This window comes from Bubalus kerabau, chromosome 16 (genome assembly GCF_029407905.1).
Source record: "Bubalus kerabau isolate K-KA32 ecotype Philippines breed swamp buffalo chromosome 16, PCC_UOA_SB_1v2, whole genome shotgun sequence".
NCBI lineage: Eukaryota > Metazoa > Chordata > Mammalia > Artiodactyla > Bovidae > Bubalus > Bubalus kerabau.
In genome coordinates this window covers 33,170,279-33,187,037 of record NC_073639.1, presented here as the reverse complement: position 1 = coordinate 33,187,037, position 16,759 = coordinate 33,170,279, and the positions used below count along the sequence as shown (strand labels likewise).

Here is a 16,759-nt window from a genome sequence, read left to right as displayed (position 1 = left end):
GGCAGAGTATATGGGGTCCAACTCCCATCGACAGTTCCCCTTCAGTTACAGTTCACAACACACGCTTATCTATTTACAGAACTTACAACTCGGCAAACGATGGTCCTTATGGATGGAGGGGTAAAGAGAAACACTCCTCTCACTCTTCTCACAGTTTTAGTTCTGCTTCCAATTCTGAGCAGTTGCAAAATGCTTCAGAAGATTTAGGCCTGAGAGCCCCATCTGCAGCTTTGCAGTGTTGTGACCTTGGCCAAGACACTAACCATCTCTGAGCGGCAACTTTCTCATCCATAAAATAGTGATAATAATGCCTGTTCTACTTTACTTGCAAGAATGTTATGAAGATCAAATAAAATAGCATAAATGAAAACACTTTGTACTTTAAAAGGTGCTGTGTAAACTCAAGCTATTTTTAATTATCAGGTGTCTCTTCTTCCTCTGCTTTTTTTTTTTTTTTCCAATCTCGTCTGTTTCTGTGTCCTTTAAGCATCGTCATAGTTTTTTCTTAGTCTGAAATTCTCATTGTTGTTAATGCTCAGCTTCTTAAACATGGACAGGCTTGTTACCAACCAGGCAAACCTACATCTACAGGTCTATCTAGCTCCCTCTTCAGAGACAAATCTACAACATTTAGTAGAGCCTCATTCATTACAATAGTCAGGTATGAACACTTAATGATTCGGTGTCCCACGTCAGTGATACAAAATTGAATGGGCAGGTCCAGCCCTCAAGGAACACACCATCAGATCCAGGCCTCTCAGATCAGTCAAACAGATTAGTCAGGTCTACATATAAACTTCAGCAGAATCTTTTCTTTCTGGTCTCTACGCCTTGAAGTTCAGATCTATCTGGACCATTGGGCCAAAATTTGAACTTTGAAGTCCTTCATACCTTTTTCTTAGGGGCTTCCCAAGTGGCTCCGTGATAGTGAATCCTCCTGCCAAGCAGGACCCATGGATTTCATCCCTGGGTTAGTAAGATACCCTGGAGAAGGAAATGGCATCCCACTCCAGTATTCTTGCCTGAAAAATTCCATGGACAGAGGAGCCTGGTGGGCTACATACAGTCCATGGGGTCACAAAGAGGTCAGACATGACTTAGCCACTAAACAGCAGTAGGAGCAACAAACTTTTTCTTTTAGAGAAAACAGGTAACTTTATTCAAGTCTTCTTGAAATTATTTTGCACATCCCTTTGTTGACTGACCCCATATCTCTCATTCCTAATTCAATACCTAACTCAGTGCTGAGATTCTGCCCTGTGTGAGATTCCATATTAGGCAATGAGAACTGATCCCACTTGTATATCCATATAAGCTTGACTACCAGGACCAAGACCTAAGACCACTTGTGGCAACATGACTTATTATTTGTTCTAGGAAATTCTTGCTCAGGAAGATAAACTTGTAGAGCAACAAATAATTTCACTGTTTGCATTAGGAAATTCTCCCAAACCAATTTTTTTGAACAGTAAATTGCTCATTAGAGCAAATGATTATTCTCAGGACAATAGATTAATTACCTGAGCAAATGGCTCTCTTACCAAATAACTATTTATTTACCAAGATGTGCTTCAAGAGCCTCTTTTAGCTATATCTATCAATTCCAAACTACTGTATCATAAACTTTTCCTAGTGTTAACCTGATTCTCTCTTTAAAAGACCCACACCACAAACCCTGTACATTCTGCCTCTGACCTCTCCTTCTGAGGTATTCCTAAGATTCTGTCCAGGAGGTAATTTCCCTCCTTGCAGTACGCTTAACAAACTTAGTCATGCTTAATAAACAGATTATCAGTGACTTCTTAGGGAGTTTGTAGTTGACAACTTTGTGTATCAATTAGCAAAGCAAGAGAAACAGAGGTGAAAAGTGTTTTCATCTTATATCTTGCCATTTCTTTTAAACAGACTTCTGTAGTCATAATCATGTTAAAACTCAGAGTTTCGTTGGCACTTCTTATTCTTATTATATGATTTGGAGTAGTTTTTATCTTGAATTACCCATGAGATTGTACACATAATTGTTTTCTTTCTTGAAGCTTCTAGAGTGTTCTAGCCAGTCCTGGATTGTAGAAGGCAATGGCAACCCACTCCAGTACTCTTGCCTGGAAAATCCCATGGTCGGAGGAGCCTAGTAGGCCACAATCCATGGGGTCGCAAAGAGTCGGACATGACTGAGCGACCTAACTTTCACTTTTCACTTTCATGTATTGGAGAAAGAAATGGCAACCCACTCCAGTGTTCTTGCCTGGAGAATCCCAGGGACGGCGGAGCCTGGTGGGCTGCTGTCTATGGGGTTGCACAGAGTCGGACAGGACTGAAGCAACTTAGCAGCAGCAGCAGCCAGTCTTAGATACCTCTAAAAATCTTTCTGTCACAAAACACTCTCTATCCTATCCATTGTATTTCGACTGCATGTTAGAAAGTGATTAGCTCCTTATGTTCATGCCAAAGTAACAGACTAGTATTTGAGGAACTTAACTGAAAATCTTTATAGGGGTTACATGAGAGCCAGTTCATTGTTCACACTAAGCGAAATGGCTTGTAATCTGGCTCTCTCATGCAGTTTGAGACCTGGAAGCATATCAAAAATGTCACACATGGAAACGAGCACTTGTTTAAATTCATGAAATAGCAGTCACTTAGAGAGACGAGCTTGGTGAGTCAGAAGCCAGTCTTACAGTTCAGTTTGATCCCTGCCAGACGTAGCCTATTCTGAGTTTATAAACTGAAAAAGTTGAAACCAATATAGCAATCATGATAGTTACCATGATCCATGATGTCATGGAGCCTGATATCATGATAATATGTTGTTTTTGTTTTTTGGCCATACGTTGCAGCATGCAGGATCTTAGTTCCCCAACCAGGGATTGAACTTTTGTCTCCTGCAGTAGAAGCACAGAGTCTTAACCACTGGACCACCAGGGAAATCCCTCTATATATTTTTAAAACATTTTAGGTTTCAAAAGGAAATATTTGAATTTGATACTGCCTTTTGTTGACTTCAAAAGACTTATAATCCTCCTTATAAGTATGTATCCCATGGTAAATTCAGTCTTATTTTTTTTCCCTTATGGATAGTTTTATTTAGAATTATTTCAGAAAATCTAAATGTTGTAATACTTTAGAGTATCTTGCATGTAGAAATTTAACATACCCTCATTTCGTAAGCAGGTAAACTGAGAAAACGAACGTTCCTTGAGTACTTATGTGCCCAGTAGAAACCACGATGCTTTCAAATACATTACACTGATTTTGACAAAACCCCTGTGAGTTGAGTAATAATCTCCCTATTTTAAAGCTGGTGAAGCCAAAGTTCAGAATTTAAGAAGTTTATTAAAGATCTTGGGAGTGAGTGGTAGAATAAGACTGATTTCAAAGCCTAATCTTGTTTAATATCTCATTGTGATACCTTACCACAGTATCATATACGTTGTCTCAACCATTCTTGAGTTGTCTTTGTCTTTCAATTCTTTTATATATAAAAGAATTGGAAGCTCCTCTCTCTCTCTTTCTCTCTCTCTCTATATATATGTTACTCACTTATTTATGGCTGCAGTGGGTTTTCATTGCTGCGTGGGCTTTCTCTAGTTGAGTCTAGTGGGAACTCCTCTCCAGTTGCTCGGGCTTCTCATTGCAGTGGCTTTTCTTGTTGCAGAGCATGGGCAACATGAAAGTTGTTGGGCTCGGTAGTTGTGGATCCCGGGCTCTAGAGCACAGACTCAATAGCTGTGGCACATGGGCTTAGCTACTCCACAGCATGTGGGGTCTTCCTGAACCAGGGATCAAACCCATGTCTCCTGCATTGGCAGGTGGATTCTTTACCACTTAGCCACCAGGGAAACCCTTTGTCTTCCAGTTCTATCATTAATAAGTACTAGTGAATGATATAATTTTCAAAGAACATATAAGGGGTTTTTAAAAGCTGGGACCAAAGCTCACATGTTTATATTACTGACATGCTAATCAAGGTCCAGACTTTTACTTAAGCAAACAAATTGTTATCATAAGATAAAACTGAACCAAACTCCTTTTGTGAATTTGCTAGTGTGTCTTCTCTATTTGAAAACATTATTCTCTGTGATAAATACATATCGATCTTAATGTATTATAAATAGTTCATCTATGGACATACTATAAGTGTTCGTTATCTTATCAAAAGTTATTTTTCTAATCTTGAAATTCTATTACATTTTGTAAAATGATCAAATGGCAAAGCATTATTTTTTATCTACCTAACAACAGTTCCTATAATAGGAAACTGTAGCATCTTGACTTAAAAGAAGAAACATCTTTACTATTAAATTCAGTACATCTGCTTTTTTTTTAAACTAAAGATTCAAGATACTAAAGAGATAAAGTCGCATTGGACTATTTCTCTTTTTTAAATGTTATTTAACAAGTTCTCTTAGTGATCAGAAGGAATTCTCTTCTGCCGCTTATTTTTGTCTTATGTTTTTTTACTCTTGGTCTGTTTTCTATCCCATTTCGTTTTTACACCTTCTTACTTTTAAGGACACATATCACACCCTGAAAATGCTGCTTGCGCATCTCTGTTCTGTTTATGACTAGGGTAATGTCAATGGCATTTTAATATTTCACGGCATCAGTCAAGAGTAGACCTTCCCCTCCTTATTTTTCCCTTTTCCTTTCTACTTCTTATTTTTTATTTTACTTAAAGCCTAAATAATAGAACATCTATATGAAATTGAAAAAATTCTGATTTTTTAAAATAAGGAGTGGCTATCACTTTGAAGAAAAAAACAAATATTAATACATACCCTGACTGCTCCACAAGTAGAAAGCTGGCAGGAATCCTGGAACATGAAGCGGGTGAAAAGGACCCAGCTTTGTTGGCGAAGAGGAGTTTCTGATTGGCCTGACTATTTGAGAGAGGTTATAAGGAGTGTGGAAAACCTGACCTTTCTTGAAATGGGGAATGCCTTTGGGGGATTCTGCACACAAAACAAATAAAGGCGCTCCAATCACCTGTGAGCTTCCATTTTACGTTCAGAGCAAGGCAGCAGTCTCTTGGTTATTCTTTGGCAGATTTCTTCTACTGTGGCAAAAAGCCTGAACTGATGACCTTTACCACATGTATTTAAAATGGTGTTCCTGAATGGGTAAAACAATGTAACTGCTGTCTTCAACTCAGGCATAGCATAAAGGCAAAGAAATAACTTCTGGTTTCTTCATCTACAAGCTGGCACTTCAGCCTTTCTTTTGTCTTTCACTCCTGTCTTCCTATACTCATAAAAGTCATAAAACTTCATAAAAATCTCAATAGTAAAAGTGATAAGTCGGCTTAAAGAAAAGCCAAGCTCTCGATGAGAGAAATACATAAATTATCAAAGCCCTGAATTTCTACTAGTAATAGTACTTTGTGGAAATTTTTTAAAATTTCACAGTACTATCAAAATTAACCATTTGTCAACCTATTCTGTGCCAGGAACTCTTGGATGATAGAGCCGTGTACAAGAGAGACAAGGCTTCTGATCTTGTGTAGCTCATACTCAAACAATGGGGGATGGGGGAGACAGACAATCAACAAGTAAATAATAAATAAATAGAATATTTTCAGATAATATAGACAATAAGCAAGATGATATAATATGATGTAATAGAGAATGGCTCTGGACCGTGACTATTTTAGATTGGATCACACAGGTCACAGAGTCTCTGTAAAGAGAAAATAGGGCAGAATTTCTTAGACTTCATGGAGAACTTTAAAATCTATCTATTCTTCCTTATCCTCCAGGTAAGGTATTTTCCTTATCTACTGAAGAGAAAGCATAGATCCTGGATATTTACCTATATTTATGGATGAGAAAACTAACTAAGGTCAATAGAAGTTAGTTAAAGTCTTATAGTCACAAACAGGTGGTGCATAGCTATCTCATACGGTGCCTGGGCAGGTATGGTCCTGCAAGTAGTGGCTTGGCCATCACACAGCTCCTTTGTACTTATTAGAAGACAGTACCCTCTTCTCAGCCAAATGTCTTACGCAGTGTGCAACCTATACAAATGTACATGACATTCCTGCTCATGAAGATGGTGTATCTGGGAACCAGAAGGTGACCCCCTTTTCTCCGAGTGGGTGGAAGAACAAGTCATCTAGGAACAGACAGACTTTCCTTATGGAGCATTTGGTGACTGATGCCCCTTAGTTTTGTAAGTTAGGATGCATAAGTATTCATTTTCTGGGGGAAAGATGTGATGAAAATTTGGGGGACCTGTCAAAGGCAGGCAGGTTTTGACCCTTGATAAGCAGAGCTTTTTGCTGAAAAGAATAAGGAAATCATCTTTAGAGACTTTTCCTAGGGAAGGAGCTGACCTTTCTTAACTAAAATTAACATCCAAGAAACCCATTAATATGGACCAGAGTGTCCTAAGACTTGGTGTCAGATAAAAGCAATAGCATAACTGGCATAACTTTGGTTTGAGTGGTAAAAAGGTGGAACCAGGCTGCCGTCTATGGGGTTGCATAGAGTCGGACATGACTGAAGCAACTTAGCAGCAGCAGAGAGTTTTGAAATAGGAGAGAGAAAAGAAGTATGAATCCATAAGGTGACAGATTTTTTTTTTTTTTTTTTAAGAAGGTCTTGAGATGAGTCTGTTAATCACAATCTGTCCCTGTCCCCTTCTCCACCAACCCTAAACTGTGCTCAGGTAGCTGCTTATGCCTCAGAATTCACACACCAATGGGGCAGGCTGGAAGGCCATTGCTGGGTGACTTAGACATGACACGGACAAATGCTCCTTCAGGATGGGACGGCCAACTGAAGGTAAATCGCAAGGCTGCCATGCAGTGGTGGTCACAACCTTGATTGTACAGGTTGTATCCAGCACAAAGCACTTGGTCCAGGGCTCTGAGAGGGTCTGACATCTGGCCTGATACTCTCTTGCATCAGCTGGGAAAAGGAGGCTCTTTTCTAAAGGATCTACTCTGAAGGAGCAATTCAGAGAGTCCTATTTTCTGAATCTCACAATGGAATCATCCTTGCAGACATTGTCTCCTAGCCATTCCCCCACCCCCAGCCCCCATTAGAGCAGGTGTAAACTTCAACCGTTCTCCTTCCTCAGTGCCCTGGCCACCTTCCCTAAACATGCACCATCAAAAAGCATAGGCTTCTATCTGCTTGTCCACGTGGACCTTTCCCTGCTGCTTCCATTACCTATGAGTCATGAGTATGCATAGTGGTCACTTGGCTCCAACTTTTTTTCTTTCAAAAGGGAAAAGGCAAAAACTTTGTGGCTTAAAAGTAGAAGTGTCAAGATGGTGTTACAATTATAGCACCAAAGTCTGGAGAAATGCCTCAGACATGGAAAGCATTAAAATATAGAAAGCTGGTTTTCTAAAATAGTTTTATGGCACTGATTTAAATGGTTTGGATTTTTCCCATTTTCTCTTTAGGTTTATTTTAAAGTTTATTTTACTTCTTTCTCCTCTTTTGATTGTAATCAGTCATCTATAAGACCACTAGGGGAGGCCTTTGGGAACAGTAGTTTTTAAATGATGATGAGATATCAGAGTGACTTTAGGAGAAAAAAAAAGAAAAGGTAACCCCAAGTACAGTGAGCCGGAAAGTAGCTACATGCAAGGAGATACACAACTCCAGAGCTTAGGTTCAAGGCCATTTCCCATTGCTTAAGGGCTTGACAACAATGAAGGAGAAGATTCCACAACCCCAAACAACAGCAATATAGAATACTGTCACCCAGAGTCTTTCTTCCCAGAGGAAAAATGTCAAGGATATTTCTAAGTTAATTGGACAAGCAGAAGTGACTGTTCTTTTAAGATAACTTCTTCCTTTGAAAGACCTGTGGGTTGATGTCTCTAAACCAGTTCCTTCATGAAGATATTTCATCTTCAACAAAAATGTGTAGCAAGTCATGTGCTATTTCTAGATTTTTATGTTTTTAGAGCTAATTCTTTTGAGCCACCAGTGATGCTGGGTCTTCTGTTCTAAATAATGCTAATGTTAACAGTCACATAACCCCAAGCCCTGCCACCCTCTGCAAGTCTACCTGGGTGGGCATTTCATCAGTGTCGGTAGCTTCATGAAGGGCTTGTGATATTTTTCTGTCTTGTTCTATCATCTCATTATATTAATGAATGCCACCCACAATGGAAAAAGTAACATTTACTGCACTAGAGAAAGAAAAATAAGGTAAGATTCTAATATTGCTAGCCATTTCTCTTGGCAACATATCAGCACCTGCAGCATATGCCACAGCATTTCCCATTTCATATAAATACATCTCAGAAAATGCTCTTTTTTGTCCCACGCCTACATTGCAAAAAGATAAAAGTCAAACTTTTAGTTTAAAGTTCACTTTTTTTTAAGTTTATGTAACCAACTTGTGAGAGCTAATATTATAACCAGAGATAATTCAAGTAAAAAAGTTTTATTATATTATGCTATACTGGAAAAAAAAAAAAAGTAGCAGACAGATAAATGTAGAATGCAGCCTCAGTGAAAAATGACTCTGTGAGCAGAAGCGTCAGGCAGTTCACAAAGCATAAAGCAAGCTGTAAACAGCACCAGGCAGAGGGCAGTCTTAATATGCATGTTGTTGTCTGAAAGGCCTGCAGGGCATCAATCATTTCAGTTACAACACACAGATACCTACTATAGAAAACCTCTGTGTTAACACCTAACACAAGGAAAACTGAGATAAACAGTAAGATTTCAAAGACACGCCAAAATATACGGATTTGGGTGGTATGGCATTAGGTCTTGAAGGAAAGAAAATGGGCCACAGATAGCATGCATCCATTCATTCATTTAGCAAAGATTTATTGAATATCCAAGTAGCAAGCACTAGTATGTCCTGGGACCACAAAGATAAAGAAAATATGGTGTCTGCACTGTAAGTCTCAGTTTTTATTAAAACAAATGCCATCTACATATCCTCAATAGCTATGCATTCTTATGGATATGGTGCAATGAAAGATAGCATGAGAATTTCATAACAGCTCCATTTGTAGTTCTCCAAACTGGAAATAACCCAGATGCCCTTCAACAGAGAATGGGTAAACTATGGGGCATTTACACAGTGAAATACTACTCAGTAGTGAGAGTAACAGCTCCTGAGACAATATGGATGAATTTACAAGCAATGTTGAGCAAAAGAGGTAGATAAAAAAAGTCATCCTACATGATTCCATTTATGTAAAGTTTAAAACAGACAAAAAATAAAGGGCGGTGAACAAATACCACATAGAGCTTACAGTGGGTTTGTGGCAGCTGAAACTGGTGGTGAACAGGGGGGCTGCTGCGTAATGTTTTTGTTTTCTGATCTGAGTGGTGGATACATAGCTATGATCACTGTGGGAATATTCTTTATACACTAACGTGCACATTTGCACATTTTTATTAACACTATAGTGAAAAATATATGCCAGATGTTTTAAGGGCAATATTTCAGTATATGTCAATTGTTGGTAGTGTTTTAATTCTAGACTCTATTCTTGGCATCTCTAAAACTTGCCTCAGTTTTCCCATGCTGGGCCTCTGTTCAAAAGAGAATGAGCATTTAGGGGTATCGTTAAAGATCTTTAAAAAATTCCTGCTTTTCTTCAGGTTTTGAAAAAAAAATTAACCACATTTTGGTTCACTCATGGGCTCCCCTGGCGGCTCAGGCAGTAAAGAGTCCACCTGTGATACAGGAGACCCAGGTTCAATCCCTGGGTTAGGAAGATACCCTAGAGAAGGAAATGGCAACCCACTCCAGTATTCTTGCCTGGAGAATCCCGTGGACAGAGGAGCCTGGTGGGCTACACCCACGGGGTCAAAAAGATTCTGACACGACTGAGCGACTAACACTTTTACTTTCATAATTTAACGGCTGCTGTAGAATATTTAGAATTCTGCTGGAAATTTACCTTAAAAGCAAATTAGTATACAAAAACTTGGCTGATAGTTCTTTAAATTCAGATCTCAAATAGTTATTTGCTGTGTGCCTTCATTTTTTTTTTTTTTTATATGGTTTTTGCCTGTGCTGGGTCTTGATTGCTGTCTGTGGCTCAGTCTAGGTTCCGTAAGTGGGGACTGCTCTGTAGTTGTGGTACACGGGCTGCTCAGTGTGGTGACTTCTCTTGTTGTGAGCAGGGCTCGAGGGACCCCTGGGCTTCAGTAATTGCAGCTCCCAGGGTCTACAGTGTGGGCTCAGTAGCCCTGGAACATGAGCCTAGTTGCTCCGCAGCATGTGGGATCTTCCCGGATCAGGGATCAATGTCCCCTGCATTGGCAGGTGGATTCTTAACCTCTGAACCTCCAGGGAAGTCCTGCCTTCTTCATAGAGGCCTTTGTCGGGATTTTGTGTTCTGAGAGATACCTATTTGGGAGGTGAGAAAGTCACACCGCTGCCAACTCCTGGCTAGTAGCTTTTGCTTATATGGGGCAGTTCAACTAGTAAAGCTCAGAATTTCCACAGTGCATTTTCACCTAAGACCATGAGTGTGTTCTCAGAATGAAAAGTACTTTCCTGGGCTTTCTGGAGGTATAAGAACACCTTCAGTTTCATCTAAATGGCCCAACTTGGGGACTCACATAGTGTTTAATTTATAAATGGTATTTCATAAAGCACAGAATTCAAGAGCTAGAAAATGTTGTGGTACAGAAACAGCAAATAAACAGGAAATAAATAGCCCTTCAACAGTGGTAAATTATGACACAAAGACAACGCTGGAATAAGACTAACTTAAATTGTGGCTGCCCGGGTACTTTAAGTGCTACTACATTGTTTGCCTTAAAACAGAATGAAAAATTCTCAGCTGTAAATCCCGAGGAGCAGGTGGACTTGACAACAGCAGCATCTCCCTAAATGCCTCATAGCATCCATTAAAAATATGTCTAATCATATAAAATTTCAAACATACACAAAAGTAGACAGAAAAGCACAATGTAACCTCATGTATTAATTACACAGTTTCAATAAAGATTAACATTTTATCAGTCCCATTTCATCTATCCCCTCCCTACATACTCTTCTTTCCCTCCTCTATTTCTTTGCTTCCTTTTTTCCCTTCCTTCTTTCTGTTGAAAAGTTTTAAATAGTCTCAGATAACATGTCATTTCCCTTGTAAATACTTTATAAATATCTCTAAGTGAAAGAAAGTGAAAATGAAGTCGCTCAGTCGTGTCCGACTCTTAGCGACTGCATGGATTGTAGCCTACCAGGCTCCTCCGTCCATGGGATTTTCCAGGCAAGAGTACTGGAGTGGGTTGCCATTTCCTTCTCCAAGGAAATATCTCTAACAAGATGTTAAAAAAAAACAACCCACCATTCCATTATCATACCTAATAAAATTATGAATAATTTCTTAATATCTAATGCTTAGGCCATCTTTAGATTGCCCCAGCTCTTTTTAAAAGAAATTTCTTTTTTATTGGAGGGTAATCACTTCACAATATTAGGTTGCTTTCTGCCATATATCAACATGAATCAGCCACAGGTATACAGGTGTCCCCTCCCTCTTGAAAGCCCCTCCGTCTCCCTCCCCATCCCACCTTTCTAGGCTGCCAAGAGCACATCCCCGGCTCTCTTAAAGATGTATTTTCCAGTTGGTTTGTTTGAGTTAGGATCCCCAAATGGTCCATAGAATGCATTTGTTTATTATGGTTCTTAAGTCTGTTTTATTCTGTAAGGTCCTCCCCCTTCCCATTTCCCTAACTCTTTTCTTCTTATGCATCAATTTGTTATAGAAACTGGCTTTTGTTTTCCTGTAGCATGCCCCCAATTCTGCTTTTGACTGTTTCCTTGTGGTTATTTAACTTGTTCCTGTACTCCCTATAATTGATGGTTAAGCCTAGAGGTTGATTAGATTCAAGATCATTTTTTTTTTTTTTTCTTCAGCAAGGTACCCATTTTAAACCTTAATCTGCCCAGTCTGCTATAGTTTATTTAGTATGATCTTGGACTCTACATAATTTCCTTCCACATCTTTTTGTTTTTACCCCCGATTTTTTATGGTGCTTTATTCTATTAATAGTCACCCAGCCACCTATCTGCAGAACTGAGGACAGAACCTAAATCTTTGCAGGTTTCATCCTGGGCTCTTTCCCTCACAGAATGCCTCTAGAAGAAGAGCTGTCTTTCCCCATTTCTCACATCCGCCATGATCTTTTGAAACTAGAACCCTGCAGCAGTCTTGGAAGAAGTGCAGTGCCATTCTTCCCAGTCAGGGTCTCACAAAACCCACAGTGAAAAAACAATGTTTATGTTGTTTTTTCAGCTGAAAATTTTCTTTGCCATTCAGCAACTTCTTTTACAGTATTAAAACTAAATGCTGGGCCAGAGGAAAGCAAGTTTCTACTAATTGACTACCGTCCTTTTCTTTTTCCTCCTGTAAAAATTTCCAGATCAGATTGTCATAGTTTCATTGTGACTGTCTTAATTATTGGAGCTCTCCCTAGTATTAAATTTCTTCTTTTCCTCAAAGCTGGCAAAATGTTGATAATTGCTGAAGTCAGAAAATAAGTACTCAGGTTCACTATAACAATCTCTCTTTTGAAATAAAATAATGAAACTAGAAAATTATTGTTTTTTCTCTTCTCATCATGCCTAAATCAGGTGTCCAGTAGAGAGCGAAACATTCAGCCAGGTCATCTGTCACAGTGACTCAGGTTTTGGAAGCTGTCTTTTGACTTGATCACTAAAAACAAGCTTGGGATTTTTCTGAAAGCCACTGCATTTGGTACTATTTATTTCAATGGAAGTCAGTGATTGTGATTTTAGCCTTGCCTCTGTGGAAGCCTATCTGTTATCAAAAACTGCACTTTATGTTCAAAGACATAAAGTATGAAGTCAGTGTTGTTCTAGATCGAGGAGGGCACGGGGGTGTGACTGTGTTGTTGAAGGGCTGAGGGAAGATTACCTGCCTGAGCCCTGCTTGGTTCTGCTGTAGTGAAGTCATAAAACTCATCAGGTGCAGCTTTGCAAATGAAAACAAGGATGGCCTTTTGCATGCAATTATGAACCTTTAAATGCAAATAAATGAGTATTAGAGAAATATTATAGCTTCTTTACTGAAACTGCAGATCCTTAAGACCACTGTGGTAAGAAATGCTCCAACATGAGAGGTGTGGAAACAGAAAAGCAAGGCAAAATTTGTTTATATTTCAATAAACAACAGCTGTTTTAAAAATTAACAAAAATTTTCACAATATTCATGATTTCTGCAATATATGTTTTATTATTTCCTTTGTTGCATTTGAAAAACTCTTAAATGAAAGGAACTTTTTGCAGGAGAGGAATCAGGAGAAATGGAAATATTTACTGTGTGTCCTGTCCTGCCTCAAAGGAGGGACTCGTGGTTACAGCTGCAGAAAGAGGTCCTCTAGCCAAATCCCAAAGTGTTTTGGGAAGAGCCAAAGATCTTAGCCTGGGATGAAAAAAGCAGTGAAGTTTAGGAAGCTTCAACCAGCTTGAGGTCTAATTGTTTCCTCAATAGGTGATGGATTTAGGTAGAGGTCCTCAATGCTAGCTGCACATTAGAACCACCTGGGGAGTTCTTTCAAATACCAGTGCTAGGTGGAAATAACTAGGTTGAGGTGGGGCCTGGCATTTTAAATGCTCCCAGGTGTTTCTTGCATGCTATCAGGGTTTAGAACAACTGAGTTAAGGTCTTTCTCACTTAATATATTTATTTTGCAAGTTCGGCATCTGAAGATGTTTTTTTCTAGTTTATTATGTGCTATTACTGTATCCTGCTGTTACATGAGTAATGATCCGTTAGTTCTGTGGGTCATGGTCTAGCTAGGCTTCAAGTAGAAGAAACTAAGAAAAAACATTTGGCACACTCATACTTTTTAAAGAAAAAATTAAGTGTACTTTTGAAACACAGTTAAATAAAATAAGAACTACTATACTTTATTTTGAGATAATATCTTAAATAATCTTTAAAGAAATAAATACCCAGAACCAAACTAACGCCTGCTTGTATGCATGCTAAGTTGCTTCAGTCATGTCTGACTCTGCGATGCTATGGGCTGTAGCCCACCCAAGCTTCTCTGTCCATGGGATTCTCCAGGCAAGAATACTGGATTGGGTTGCTGGGCCCTCCTCCAGTGGATCTTCTTGACCCATGGATCGAACACACATCTCTTATGTCTCCTGCATTGGCAGGTAGGTTCTTTACCACTAGTGCCACCAGGGAAGCCCTAATTGCAACCAATTGATGTTTATCCTAAGCTTGGTTATTTATAATCAGACTTTAAAATGTTTCCTCCACTCTCTGAATCTTTATCTTAGAGATAGACCACCTTGTTTGAAACACTACTGAGTTTTGGGTGACTGCTTTCATCAGCGGAGCCTGGTGGGCTGCCGTCTATGGGGTTGCACAGAGTCGGACACGACTGAAGTGACTTAGCAGCAGTAGCAGCTTTCATCCAAAAGAAATTTCTACATTTTGGAAAGCATACTGAAATAACTTGTCCATTTTCCCATACCTCTTTAGTTTCCTTTTTTATGTCTTCTGCAAGTTAAAAATGTGATGTACTTTTTTCACCTTAATAACCACAATACAAATTTATTTCTGATATATCTGCCATATAAAAGATTGCATTTATTTTGCTATGAAACATTACATTTTAAAACAACATAAAGAAATGATAGAGTTTAAAAATTATCATTTTGCAAGCATTATAGAAATAATTGATTCAGTCCAGAATCATCAGTGAGTGCTAAAACCATTGAGTTCAACTTGGACAGGATATTTACTTAATCTCAAAGTACTGCCCTACAAATTACAGTAACAAAGGGAAAATCTTTGGTAACCTCTTAGTGGAGAAACCTGGGGACAGTACCTTAATTAAGGGAACACAGAATAGTCCGGCTGATGTCAGGTGTCTCCTAATGTGATGCACTGAGAAGGACACAACACCCCTGTGTGGTCTTCCTGCCAAAAATGCATTGCCGAATCATAAAACGAATCAGACTAACTCCAATTCAGGGACATACTGTAATTGGCCTGTACTCTTCAAAATTGTTTGTATCATGAAAGGTTGAACTGCTCCAGGTTAAAAGAGACTAAGGAACACAGCATCTGAACTAAATGCATATCCTAAGTTAGATTCTAGAAAAGATAATTATTCTTTTCTATAAATGACAATAAAGAGACAGCTAGAAAAAAACTGTATATGCATGTATAGAACTGCACCAATGTTAAATTTCCTGAATATGATCATTGTACCATATCTATGAAGTAGAAGTCATTGTTCTTATGAAATACATGCTAAGATTATTTAGGAGTAAAGAATCATGATGTCTGGAGTTTACACTCTAATCTTTCATAGCTCATCAAAAGTAATAAAATTATAACAATTATATATGTATTGAAAGAGAGAGGAAGAAAGTGTTATAAATTGATGAACACAGATGACAGATATACAGAAGCTCATTGGACTGGACCTATAAGTTCTTCATTTTTTTCAAAAGAAAACATTTGGAAAACCCATGTAAACAGAATACTCAGTAGCCTTGTAAAAGGACAGTTTTTCAAAGGTCATTTTTTCTTCACCTTTCCCTTTACCCACTTTTGGCTGCTTTAGCAAATGTGTAATGGTTTGTGAAAAGACAGTAAAACTCCAGGAAAGAGTCTTCCTTAAAGGAAATAATTTGAAAATTGACAAATCCTTTTATAGTCCAATAACTATCTCCTAATTTATTGGTTTAGTAAATTCAGGTGTTTTGGTAGTTAGGCTATTTTTTTTATTTTAATAAAATATACATAAAGTTTATGATTTTACCCATTTAAAGAATATTCACATCATCACTATCCATCTCCAGAACTTTTTCATCATCCCATACTGATAAACCCATCAAACAATAACTACTATTCACACCTTTATATACCTTTATATACTCTGGGTATTAATCCCTTACCAAATAGTGATTAGCAAATAGTGATTTTCCCCCATTCTGTGGGTTCCTCTTTTAAACTTTTTGATGCACAAAGGTTTTCAATTTTGATGAACTCCAATTTGTCTCATTTTCCTTTTGTTACCTGTGTGTTTGATGTTATATCCAAGGAATCATTTCCATTCTGCTTCTTAAAGTGGTGAATAGCATAAATTTTTTTCTTTGCACGTTGGAATAATCCCCGCCCCGCGGTGGGGCGCGGGACATGTGACGCTGACTAATATGCTTAAATTCAGCGGGTGGAATAGGAGTGATAATCATAGTTGTTTGTGATTTCTGAAATGCACAATCCATGCATTTTTGTCTCAGCAGTGTGTAACTTCAAAATGAAGTGATTAGGTGTTAAGAGTAGGGGTTGAGGATTCTTATCAGACATCAAGAGTAGGGGATTCTCTCTAAACTGACTTAGCAGGATTTTTCCTACAACTGAGCTCTGCAGGCCCAGGAAAGATGGGGGCCAAGGCATAGTCAAAAAGAGGGCTCAGAGGAGCATGTCTACAGTTTGGTCAAAGAAAGTTTTTGTCAGTTCCTCTTCTCATTCAAGGAAAGAAGACACATTTTTTTTCTTCCCTCAGATAATTTAAGTCCATTGCTTGTCAGTCGCTTTTTGTTCAGGGACTAGCTGAACCATCTGTTGAGACTTGGCAGCCAATTGAGAGGATTTCTAGATGTTGGCCTTGAAACATCCTCAGATGATGGAATGAGGACAGGCGTGATAATGATCAATTTCCTGGCTTGTAGTTTGAATGTCTCTGACAGACATCAGTGTCACATGCTCAGCCACTTCAATCGTGTCCGACTCTTCGTGACCCTATGGACTATAGCCTGCCAGGCT

General features: G+C 38.7%; 1 protein-coding gene across 6 annotated transcripts in view; it reads left to right on the top strand.

The window, feature by feature from the left end:
* The window catches only part of JADE1 (jade family PHD finger 1), a 300,977-nt gene that overhangs the window by 155,525 nt on the left and 128,693 nt on the right, over positions 1–16,759 (top strand). Inside the window, exon 4 of one of the 6 annotated variants that reach the window (XR_008703422.1) lies at positions 80–258. The exons of the other annotated variants lie outside the window; for them this stretch is intronic. The gene's annotated coding sequence lies outside the window, so the exon portion shown is untranslated. Of the gene's footprint in view, positions 1–79; positions 259–16,759 lie in introns of those variants that run through there. 6 annotated transcript variants of the gene reach the window in all.